A 12,767-nucleotide genomic window follows, 5' to 3' on the forward strand; every position below is an offset into this window, starting at 1 on the left:
ATTCTCTGCAGAACTCTGTTTTAAGAACTGCAGAAAGACAGATTGACTGTGCAGACACTGTGGGTGCTGCAAAGAGGTCTACAGTTGTCATTGGGTGTATGTATGCACATTGAAGTCACTGGTTGTGACATTTGAGAGTACAACAGTACCGCCGCAGAAAATACAGCATTTGTGCAGGAAAAACCAGAGTGCAGTTTCTGGTAAAATGTGTGTTTGGCAAGATGTCTAATGATGGCATAACACAGATTGTGGCTGAGAAGCTGGATAAGAATAACTTCCATGCTTGGAGGTTCAGGTTGACGAATTTCCTGATGGGAAAAGGCTATTGGGACTACATAGAAGGCGAGCATGAAGAGGCACCGGAGATACCGGATATAAATCCGACTGCTGCTGCAGATGTGAAAGAGTTTAAAGACTGGAACCAAGGAGCCAGGAAGGTTATGTATTGGCTTTCCATTAGTATACAGGACACCATGATTGGGCACATTCAGGATGCCAAGTCCCCCAAGGAGGCGTGGGACACCTTGGTAAAGCTGTATGAAACAAATACCAAGGCACGTAAGATACAGTTGAAGAATGAACTTCATACTGTGGAGAAAAAGAGCATGTCTGTGAATGACTATGCGTTGAAGATAAAGGGTATTGTGGAATCCCTTGCATCTATTGGTGTGTCAGTAGATGATGATGACAAGGTGGAAGTCTGTCTACGTGGTCTCGGGCCACAATACAAGGCGTTCAAGACGTCTATTCAGACTCGGGAAAACATTCCCAACTTTACAGATTTGGTGTCTATGCTGATTATCGAAGAGAAGAGCTTGGGTGAAGACCAACAGACTTCACAAAGCAAAAACAGTTCAGAGCAACAGGCCTTCTACACGAGTTCAGGAAGAGGACGAGGTAGAGGAGGCCGTGGACGCGGTTAAGGAGGTGGCCGAACAGGTAATCAGAATTATGGCCAGCAGTAGCAGCAACAACAACAGTCCCAGAATCAACAACAACAACAACACGCAGGTGGAAGAGGCAAATTCAGAGGCAGGGGGAGTCAAAGAGGCCGTGGAAATTGGCAAAGGCAGTACAATGATGCACGTGAATGCTATTATTGTGGTAAGCCTGGACATGTGCAGGCAGAATGTTATAAGAAGCAAGCTGACATGCAAAATGGGAAAGTGCAGCAAAACAACTATGCATCCTCAAGCAGAAATAATGAGGATAATGAAAGGTTGTTTGTTATGCAGCATGTCGTGAATGCCATGTCTGAAAATGTTGATGCAGCACAAAAAGATAATGTATGGTATGTGGATTTAGGCGCTTCGAACCACATGACAAGTCATGGGGAGTGGTTCAAGGAGATGAAAAACCCGGAAAGACCAGGTTTTGTGGAAACAGGGGATGACACGGCTCATCCAATTGCCCACGTTAGAGATGTGCCATTATCCATGCAGGATGGCAAAGTGAAGTACCTTGCAGATGTACTTCATGTACCGAACATAACAAAGAATCTGGTTTCAGTTGGCCAGATGATTGAGCAGGGTTTGCAGGTTCGGTTTAACCCTGATGGGTGTTATGTTGAAGATTTCAAAGACAAGTGCAGGTTGGTTGCAAAAGGCAACAGAGTGGGTAGAATGTTTACGTTGAATGTAGACATGCCTGAAATGAGTGCTGCGATGTTTGCAAATGGTTCAGGAGTTGTTGCAGACACAGACATATGGCATAAAAGAATTGGACATGTAAATGTGCAGAGATTGAAGTCTATGCAGACAAAAGGAATTGTGACAGGGCTGCCAAAATTTAAAGTGGAAGGTATGCAGAAAATATGTGAAGCATGCCAATTTGGGAAGCAAACAAAGCATGTGTTTCCACGTAACAGATATGTGAGCAGAAATGCACTAGATGTTGTGCATTCAGATGTATGGGGTCCTACGAAGACCATATCTATGGGAGGCTGCAGGTATTATGTGACCTTCATTGATGACCACACAAGGAAAGTGTGGGTATATTTCATGAAAGAGAAGAGTGAGGTGTTCACTCACTTTCAGAATTTCAGAGTTTTGGTTGAAAAGCAAACAGGGAAATATGTAAAGTGCCTAAGGTCAGATGGAGGGGGAGAGTACTTCTCCAATGAGTTCTCTGAATTCTTGAAGAAGAATGGTATTCGGAGACAGTTTACATGCAGATACACTCCGCAGCAAAATGGAGTTGCTGAGCGGAAAAATAGGCACATTGCTGAGATTGCGCGAGCATTGATGGAAGAGAAGAATATGCCGCATTGCTATTGGGCTGAGGCTGTGTCTACAGTAGTATACATCATGAACAGGACTCCAACTGCAGCCATACATGATGTAACTCCAGAAGAGAGGTTTACTGGCAGAAAACCAGATTTGTCTCATCTGAAAGTCTTTGGATGCATTGCATATGTGCATGTGCCAGATGAGTTGAGAACTAAGCTGGATCCGAAAGCTGAAAAATGTGTGTTTATTGGATATTCCCTTGAGCAAAAGGGATACAGGTGTTATAACCCTGCTACACGTGAGTTGAGGGTAAGCAAGGATGTTGTGTTTGATGAGATGAGCAGCTGGTATGCTGCTGAAAAAGAAGCTACTGGGGCTGATGTGAGTGGAAGTGTGGTTGCACAGAATGCAGGTCAGCAATCACAGTCTTTGAGTGGACCAGGAGAGTCCTCATCTAGTGGGTCTATTGATAGACCATGGAGTGGCAGGCTGCGTCATAATACCAGCCCTGCAAATGTGATTACTACATCACGTAAAGGAAAAGAGAAAGTGGTTGAGCCCCTTGGTATGCCTGACATTTCTGCAGGGCATTCTCATATTGATGGAGAGTCTAGTGGCTCGGATATGAGCCTTGATGAGGAGCTTGGGATCCCAGCTATGAGAACACCTGGTGTAAAGAAGGCTATGGAAGCCATGAATGAAAAGCTGCGAAGATCAGGGAGAGTGAAGAACCCTGTGCAGAGATTTACATATGATGGTTATGTGGCACATCACTATGCATATATGGCAAAGGTTGTGCAGGTTGTTGAGCCCACATGCATTGATGAGGCTGTTGGAAATGTGCATTGGGAGAAAGCTATGGATGAGGAGATGGATGCACTATATGGAAATGAAACTTGGGATTTAGTGCAATTGCCTGAAGGCAAGAAAGCCATTGGATGCAAGTGGGTGTACAAAGTTAAACATAACAGTGATGGAAGCATAAACAGGTACAAGGCTAGATTGGTAGCCAAAGGATATGCGCAGACATATGGGATTGATTATGAGGAAACTTTCAGCCCAGTTGCCAAGATGGCAACGGTGAGAGTTGTGATAGCAGTGGCTGCGTCAAAGCAATGGTCTTTACATCAGATGGATGTAAAGAATGCATTCTTGCATGGGGATTTGCAAGAAGAGGTGTATATGTTGCAGCCACCAGGATATGAGGATGTGGGTCACCCCGAGCATGTTTGCAGGTTGAAGAAAGCCTTGTATGGCTTAAAGCAAGCACCAAGAGCATGGTCTGACAAGATTTCTGAATATCTTGTCACAATTGGCTTTCATGTAGCCAATGCAGATTTCTCATTGTATGTGAGACATGGTGATAGAGGAGTTGTGCTTGTTGTCATCTATGTAGATGACTTGATCATTACGGGGGACCATGATGCAGAGATCTTTGATGTAAAGATCTTGCTAAGACAGAAGTTTGAGATGAAGGATCTGGGGGAGCTCAGATATTTCTTGGGCATTGAGGTGATTAGGTCACCACATGGTATTGGATTACTGCAGAGACAATATGGCTTGGACATGTTGTCCAAGTATGGTATGACAGGCTGTAAGCCTATTTCTGTGCCATTGGATCAGAATGGCAAGTTGAGTGCAGATTCAGGAGAGATCTTGGAGGATCCTACTATGTATAGACGCATAGTAGGAAGTTTGGACTACATGACGATCACCAGACCAGATTTGAGCTATGCTGTTGGGTTGGTGAGTCAGTTTATGCAGGTTCCACGGAAACCGCATTTGGATGCAGTGAGACGCATACTGAGGTATGTGAAGTCTACTTTGCATTGTGGACTATTCTATGAGACTGGGACAGAGATATGTGTACATGGGTACACAGATGCTGATTGGGCTGGTAGTATCTCAGATAGAAGATCTACCAGTGGCTTCATGTTTTCTTTGGGGAGTGCTGCTGTGACTTGGAGCAGCAAGAAGCAGCCTACGGTTGCTCTATCGAGTACAGAGGCCGAGTACAGAGGAGCTGCTATGGCAGCATGTGAGGTAGCTTGGTTGAGAAAGCTACTTGCAGATTTGGGTCTATCAGTGGATAGACAGGTTGTCATTTTCTGTGACAACATTAGCAGTATACAGTTGGCCAGGAACCCAGTCTTTCATGCTCGTACGAAGCACATAGAGGTCCACTACCACTTCGTCAGAGAGAAGGTCTTGGCAGGAGACCTTGACCTTGTTTATGTCAGCACAGAGGATCAGGTAGCTGACATCTTCACCAAAGCATTGGGTACAGAGAAGCTCCGCAGATTCAGGGCTTCACTTTTGGAGTGTTGAGATATCGAGCTCTAGTGAGGCGGTGGACACTGATGACCCGCCTGGGGGATAGGCCCCACACTTACACCACTGGCATGGTTGGTGAGATCTTGGGTGATATGCGGCCAGTGGGATGACAGGCTGTGTGACAGCCACTCTAGAGACTGGCATAGTTATAGCACCAGCTCATTTAGTCGGGTTCACACTATAGAGAACCCGTGTATGTATTGGTTGAGTACCTTTCATATTTAGTGTACTCTTATCTTGTATATGGTGTGTTGAGTGTTGAGTAGAGAAGAAGAAGATTTTCAGCCTCTCACCTTGTGTGTTCTCTATTAGGGTTTTGTGAGTGTGTGTGTGTGCTTGCAAGAGCTCAAGCTCTCCTCCCCCCTGCATCTTTTCAATTCGGGGCCTCACCCCCACGGATATCCGGATAAGAGACTAATCCGTCGGTTGTTCCAAAGCCGAACCCGGAAAAAACTTCCTTTACCGGAAAGCACGGGCGATTCCACGTGGATAACTTTTTACTCTAACGTAGTCAAGAACATTTCTGATCGAGCTGATCCAATTGCATCTATAAGATACATGGTCAGATTAAGGAAGAAACTTGCACTTGGATCAATGGGATCAACGCTTTTTTCTCCATTCAAGAGGGACAGTCGTTGATTCCTATCCATAGAACAGTTACTGTCCGGGATTTATTTTATCTATCGTAAAAACAAAAGTTTGAGTCTCGATTTACGGATCCATCAGTCCAGCCTAACCCCATCCAATCCCATGGGTTAGCCAACCGCCCAACCACTGTAGTGATGGGATCCAATTAAGAATTTGGTTAGGTTTTGTCCTGGGTACCAAGGAAAAGAGTTCCAAGGCCCCCTAGCCGGATGTTCATGCAAAAATAAAACTAGTCATACCACTCACACACCCAATATGAAATTGCCTTTTCACAGACTCAACCAGTTTAAAACAATCCTTTAATAAAACCATAGTATCACTGATCACCATCTTCCAATTTATCCAGTTGATTCTTAATTTTCCCATCATTCCTTCATCAGAGTATCTATGGCATCATTGGCAACTAGGACGCTCACCACCTGTCCACTCAGGGGCCGTTTCCTAATCCCTAGCCCATAATACTCGGCAATATAATCACTTATCAAGATGGACTCTCGTTGAAGATTAGCAAGATCAACCAACAGATCCATATAAAGAGCCATGGACTCATCCATTGAAGACCAGCAAGGTCAATCAACCAGATCCATGCCCGATTTCAGAAAACAACTCCAACTCTGTTCCAATATCTTCCTCGACGCACGCATGGGTATCCTAGGCGACCCAGAGCCCGAGCACCGTATGGTCAGCACCCTCTAGGATCCTTCGCAGGTGACCTAGCGCTTCACTCATAGGCCGCTTCCTTGGCCCCTCATCCACCGTACCGGAAGCTCACCATTTTAATCGCACCGAGGCTGGTCAAGACCTCGGCCGACCTTGCTACGCGAGACGTCCTTCATTGACTCTCCGTCAGCAGTTGCAACTTTTTCAGTTAGGTCTTCACGACCTTAATCACAAGATGGTCACAATGCTTTCCCAGCAATCTTGACATAAAACAGTCATTTACAAACAGCATTTACAAACAGTCACAAAATATAGTTTCTATATTAACTCTCATTTTTCCACATTAACCCTCATCAATCCACATTTCTTATCCACATTCCAGTTATATGTGTACTCATCCCATCACATCATTTTCCATCTCATCACTTCAGATTCCTTCACATCACATATCATATATTCACATCCATACATATATCCACATCCACATCCACATCCATACATTCACATCCGTACATCCACATCCACATCCACATCCACATCCACATTCATACATATATCCACATCCACATCCACATCCACATCCACATTCACATCCATACATCCACATCTACATTTATACATCTATTTTCACATCCACATCTACATGTACATTCATGCATCCACATCCATACATCCACATCTACATGCACATTCACATGCATACATCCACATCTATATGCGTACATTCACATCTACATGCATACATCCACATCTCTATGTATACATCTATATCCACATTCACATTCTCCTCCATACATCTACATCTACATGCATACATCCACCTCCACATTCACATCTACATCTATACATCTACATCTACATGCATACATCCACCTCCACATCCATATCCACATCTACATCTACATGCATACATCCACCTCCACATCCACATCCACATCTATACATCTACATCTACATGCATACATCCACATCCACATCTATACATCTACATCTACATGCATACATCCACATCCACATCTATACATCTATATCTACATGCATACATCCACATCTCCATTCACATCCACATCTATACATCTACATCTACATGCATCCATCTACATCTCCATTTACATTCTCATCTATACATCTACTTCTACATGCATACATCCACATCTCCATGCATACATCCACCTCCACATTCACACTCACATCCATACATCTACATCTACATGCATACATCCACATCTCCATGCATAATAAAATTCTTTTAATTAATCTAGGATGATAGTTCCTAGAATATGGTAGGAAGTCCTCTTTTTATGCTTTGAATGAAATTATTTTATGCGTAATTTCTATAAAAATTTTGCCATAGCTCCGCTACTATGACTGATAAATCTCAATTTTTTCTAAGGGATAAAGCTTATCATTAAGGAAATAATTAGAATGGTCTCTAATTGGATCATCAATCCATAATGGATTGAATCATCAATGTGCATAAACTAAAAGCATAGAAAAAAGCCATTAATTTGGCCTCAAGCATAGCTTAATCTTGGATTAAGGAAAAGCTTTATGAAAAGCTTCATTTGGATTGAGAATGGGTCATGAGTATGACCATTTCTTGAGTGAGAGAGAGAAATTACATAAAAACCATTAGAATTTAAACATAAATGGAAATTAACTTCAATAGCATTTATTAAATTATGTAACTCTTCACTACTATTCACCAATTATGTAACTCTTCACTACTATTCACCAATTAACTTCAATAACATTTAAAAAACCATACCAATTAAGCTTCTCAAGCTTGAGAGGGGTTGAGAAGAGAGAATCATTGAGAAATTATAGAAAAGATCAAAATTCAATATACTTACGTTATAATTTGCTTGATTCTTTATTCACGGTAGAGGCCCCCAACCAATCAATTGGTTTAGTATGTTGATGGAGCCACCAATGGGGATTGAAGAAAGAGAGAAGTATCAAAAACTAGTGAATTATTAAAGAATTCACAGTTCTTGGCTTAGGTAGAGTAGAGTAACAAAGCATAAGACACTATATATTTTGGCTTAGGTGGAGTAGAGTAACAAAGCATAAGACACTATATATTTTGGCTTAGGTGGAGTAGAGTAACAAAGCATAAGACACTATATATTTTGGCTTAGGTGGAGTAGAGTAAAAAAGCATAAGACACTATATTTTTTTCAACAAGGGGAGGCTTCTATTTATAGGAAAATTTGAGCTCCTAACCAAACAAACTGATTCTAGAATTTTTCAAGTCAGTTTGGTCACTTTTTGACCATTTTTAGGTCAGTTAAGCTAACTTTTTGGAACTAGACTTGAATGAGGAGAGAGGAGAGATGAAATATCTCAATTTTTATGAGTTTAAAACTCATTCAAGCATGTGAAATATGCACCTCCTTTAAAGAACTCTCCTTCTTTACTACATATGTGTCATAGTTTTTTTATTAATAAACCTTGTACATTTTCAACTCTTCATCTTATGTGAAATATGCACCTCCTTTAAAGAACTCCCCTTCCTTACATATGTGTTTTTTTACTAATAAACCTTGTACATTTTCAACTCTTCATCTTATGTGAGCATTTACTCCTTTTTGGATACCCAAAATATCTCATATTTTTAATATTGCTCATAGTTTTTTACTAATAAACCTTGTACATTTTCAGCTCTTCATCTTATGTGAAATATGCACCTCCTTTAAAGAACTCCTCTTCCTTACATATGTGTCATAGTTTTTTTTTACTAATTAACCTTGTACATTTTCAACTCTTCATCTTATGTGAGCATTTACTCATTTTTGGATACCCAAAATAGCTCATATTTTCAATATTGCTCATAGTTTTTTACTAATAAACCTTGTACATTTTTAACTCTTCACCTTATGTGAGCATTTACTCATTTTTGGGTATCTTCTTTTTACAAATTGGATTTATCTCCTCCCTACACATGTATTGATGCTATTGGCCCATAGGAACCTTAATTGGACCATAGTCTAAAGATTTCTGAAAATCTAGACCCTTAGACTAAGGTTCTTTATACCTATTTCCAATTAATTCCAATTGCACATTGGAAAATCCTTTTTGAATTTCTGTTTTAGGGGAACTTATTTTAATAAGATGAGTTATTTTTCTATCCAAAAATATTCATAATCTGAATATTCTCTCTCTAGAATAATATTCTCTCTCTAGGCTAAAACAGTTAGAAACAAGGTCTTTATATTTCTGAAGAGTGATTGATTACAGGGGAAGATACTAGACATCAAAAAAGGGGGTTGGGGGAGGAATCTTACAGATCCGATGTCGATCATATCTTCTTCGGATCCATCTTGGATTGCAACCCTGGTGTCATCCTTACCCACTTTTTTCACTCTTCTTCTCCGGCCAGTTCCGCAAGTGGTCACATCTGCTCGGTTCTTCCCCTTGTCCCCCAATTGGGTCTGGGCTCATGTCAAGACATTGAGTGGCGGCATGATATTTCCAAGATGCACACTAATGGTCCGTATGGTGGCCTGGTTAGATTAGAAGTGGAAGTCGAACAACTTGCACGGTATGGACAATCCTTGATCGAATGATCAATGCCACATTTAGTACAAGTAAGTACCGGCATGTCATTGGGTGGAGCAGTCACTTGTTGCGGTTGGTGCATATGAAAACCACATTCTTGTTTTTCGAACACTCAGCGATTCGATGTTGCCCACCGCCGCAGGCAAAACATTATAGCAGTCTTCTCCTCATGTTTGATTTTATGTCCTTTTCCTTCCACTGTATCATGGTTTTAAACACATGTACTGGCGTGTTATTCTATAGGACATAGAATTCTGGTGTAATCTTTGCAAACTTCCTCATAGTACTCCACCGCGCGAGCAAAGAGTTCTACTTTAAGCACCATATCCACACCTTCTAATGGCTCTTCAATTAATACTTGGTTGATTTTAGCATGTGGTGGTTGTGGTGGTAGAACAAGTGGGGATAGAGGTGAAGTATCATGTACCCCTAAACATCCCCCTAGGTAAATAGGAAGAGGTTGGCTATCCTGCAGCTATAGTGATTTGCACAAGTGGTGTTGGTAAGGCTAATGGAGCTCTAGGTGCCGGAAGCTGTGCAACTATTTGGAACCCTGGATATCTGCACATGGAGGTGTCATGATTCTCTACTTTAACACAATGTGCACAATAGAGTAGAGGCCTTGCTCTTAGCTATGGACATTCGGTGGTAGTGTGATTCAATATGCACATAGAGCACGACACCAATTCCGTACACCAATTCCGTACGGGGGTAAAGATGGGTATGCCCACGCCCAGATGTTTCTCTTCCCTCCTTTACCTTTCAATTTTTCCAGTATTTCATTATTATTGAGTTTGTCCACCATCATGTTTCCGACTTGCTTGCTTCGAGTTCCAATCTCTTGGTGACTCGAAACTCGTGAAGTGGTTACTGCTGCCAAAGATATTTTAACATCTTCTGGCTGTGGTAATTTCATCATATTATCTTTATATTCAATTTCCAATTTACAACATGCATCTAGAGTAGATGTCATGCATCTTGTGGGTCTCGGACTCCTCTCCGAAAGCAAGGCAATAATTGATCCATTAGTTAGCCTCTCCCATAGTTTACACCTTGAATTCAAGTGCCTGAGCCGAGACGTATAGTCTTGCATCGACTCCATTTCCTTTTGTTTGATTTTGTGCAGCTGTGCCACAGGACTCCATCTGTCACCACTTCTGGCAAAGCTTGGCACAAGCACATTCTTGAGCCGTGTGAACTTAACCTTATCTTGGGTTTGAGAGTTCGAAACCATTGATGTGCTTTTCCTTCTAGGGTCAGTGAGAAAGCATGAATCATGGTTACATCAATTACTGGCATGCAGGTTTCGCATGTAGACTCAAAGATCTCTACATGTTGAATAGGATCCCCATCCCAGAGACTTTTTGAAAGAGCTTTGAAATGATGTGTGGCTTCATTTGGGAGGGTCTGGATTCTAGAGCAGTGCCTAGTTCCCTAACCATTCCTTGGCCCATTTTAGCAGCCATATTCAACAAATCCGTCCTTGTGTCCGCATTAAGATCTATGGTTGGATCCACCCTTGGTCTTTGAGGAGCTACTCCCTCCCTACCTAGACCTCGTTCTCTTCCTATGTTGGCTCTTCTTTCTAGGAATTTCTAGTCTATAGAACGGTCCGTCGGCCACCTCATTCTAGAATGGCTCATCATTAGTCACCTTTGTAGAATAAAGAGCTCCATGTCCTATACGAACATGGGATGATTGATCATCTGCTCGATGTCCTTCTTGGTGTACAAGCCATCTTCCACTTCACCCGCTTCTCTTGGTAGATTATCCCCTTCATCTAGGGTTCCTCCACTCTTGGCTCTTCATTAATGGGTTCTAAGTTTGGAATTTCTCCCACTCCCGCCCATGACTTCCTATGTCTCTATGTTCCCTGGCAATTGAGGGTTCCTTCCATGGGTGTGACTCGTATCCATCCCCAGGGAAGGAATGGATGGACTCATCCTATGCATCTTCCTCATACATTCTTAACATTGTATTCCCTTGAGATCCCTCTTCTGTCTCTTCAAAAATTGGAGTAGGTACGTCTAATTCTCTTTCCCTTATTGGCTCATTTCTTGGATACATTGTATCCCTGACCCAGTTGGGCCTTAGCTTTGGCCTCATGAAGTCATTGACATTCTTCCACTAAGGCCCTAGCATCTTTGAGCTTCCTTATCTCCTCTTCGGCATTTGGGTACTCCTCGACTAAGTTCTACTTCACGCACCATATCAATATCTTCTGATGGCTCTTTAATCCAATACTTGGTTAATTTTAGCATGTGGTGGTTATGGTGGTAGAAAAGGTGGTGGTAGAGGTGAAGTGTCTTGTACCCGAAACATCCCCCTAGGTAAATAGGAAGAGTTGGGTTGTCCTAGAGCTATAGTGATTTGCACATGTGGTGCTGTGGTAAGGCCAATGGAGCCCTAGGTGCTGATAGTTGTGCAACTGTTTGGAACCTTGGATGTTTGCACATGGAAGTGTCATGATTCCCTAGTTTGACACAATGTGCACAATAAAGTAGTGGCCTTACTCTAACTGTGTGGTGGACATTCAATTGTAGTGTGATTCAATCTTGTAAGATTCCTCCCCCAACCCCTTTTTGATGTCTAGTATCTTCCCCTGTAATCAATCCCTCTTCAGAAATATAAAGACCTTGTTTCTAACTGTTTTAGCCTAGAGAGAGAAAATTATTCTAGAGAGAGAATATTCAGATTATGAATATTTTTGGATAGAAAAATAACTCATCTTATTAAAATAAGTTCCCCTGAAACAGAAATTCAAAAAGAATTTTCCAATGTGCAATTGGAATTAATTGGAAATAGGTATAAAAAACCTTAGTCTAAGGGTCTAGATTTTCAGAAATTTTTTTGGATTATGGTCCAATTAAGGTTCCTATGGGCCAATAGCATCAATCCATGTGTAGGGAGGAGATAAATCCAAATTGTAAAAGAAGATACCCAAAAATGAGTAAATGCTCACATAAGATGAAGAGTTGAAAATGTACAAGGTTTATTAGTAAAAAACTATGAGCAATATTAAAAATATGAGATATTTTGGGTATCCAAAAATGAGTAAATGCTCACATAAGATGAAGAGTTGAAAATGTACAAGGTTTATTAGTAAAAAAACTATGAACAATAAAATTTTGACACATATGTAAGGAAGGAGAGTTCTTTAATAAAGAAGGTGCATATTTCACATAAGATGAAGAGTTGAAAAATGTACAAGGTTTATTAGAAAAAAACTATGAGCAATAAAATTTTGACACATATGTAAGGAAGGGGAGTTCTTTAAAGAAGGTGCATATTTCACATAAGATGAAGAGTTGAAAATGTACAAGGTTTATTAGAAAA

The sequence above is a fragment of the Cibotium barometz genome, chromosome 59 (assembly GCF_041138505.1).
Source record: "Cibotium barometz isolate CiBa-2024 chromosome 59, ASM4113850v1, whole genome shotgun sequence".
In the NCBI taxonomy this organism is placed as follows: domain Eukaryota; kingdom Viridiplantae; phylum Streptophyta; class Polypodiopsida; order Cyatheales; family Cibotiaceae; genus Cibotium; species Cibotium barometz.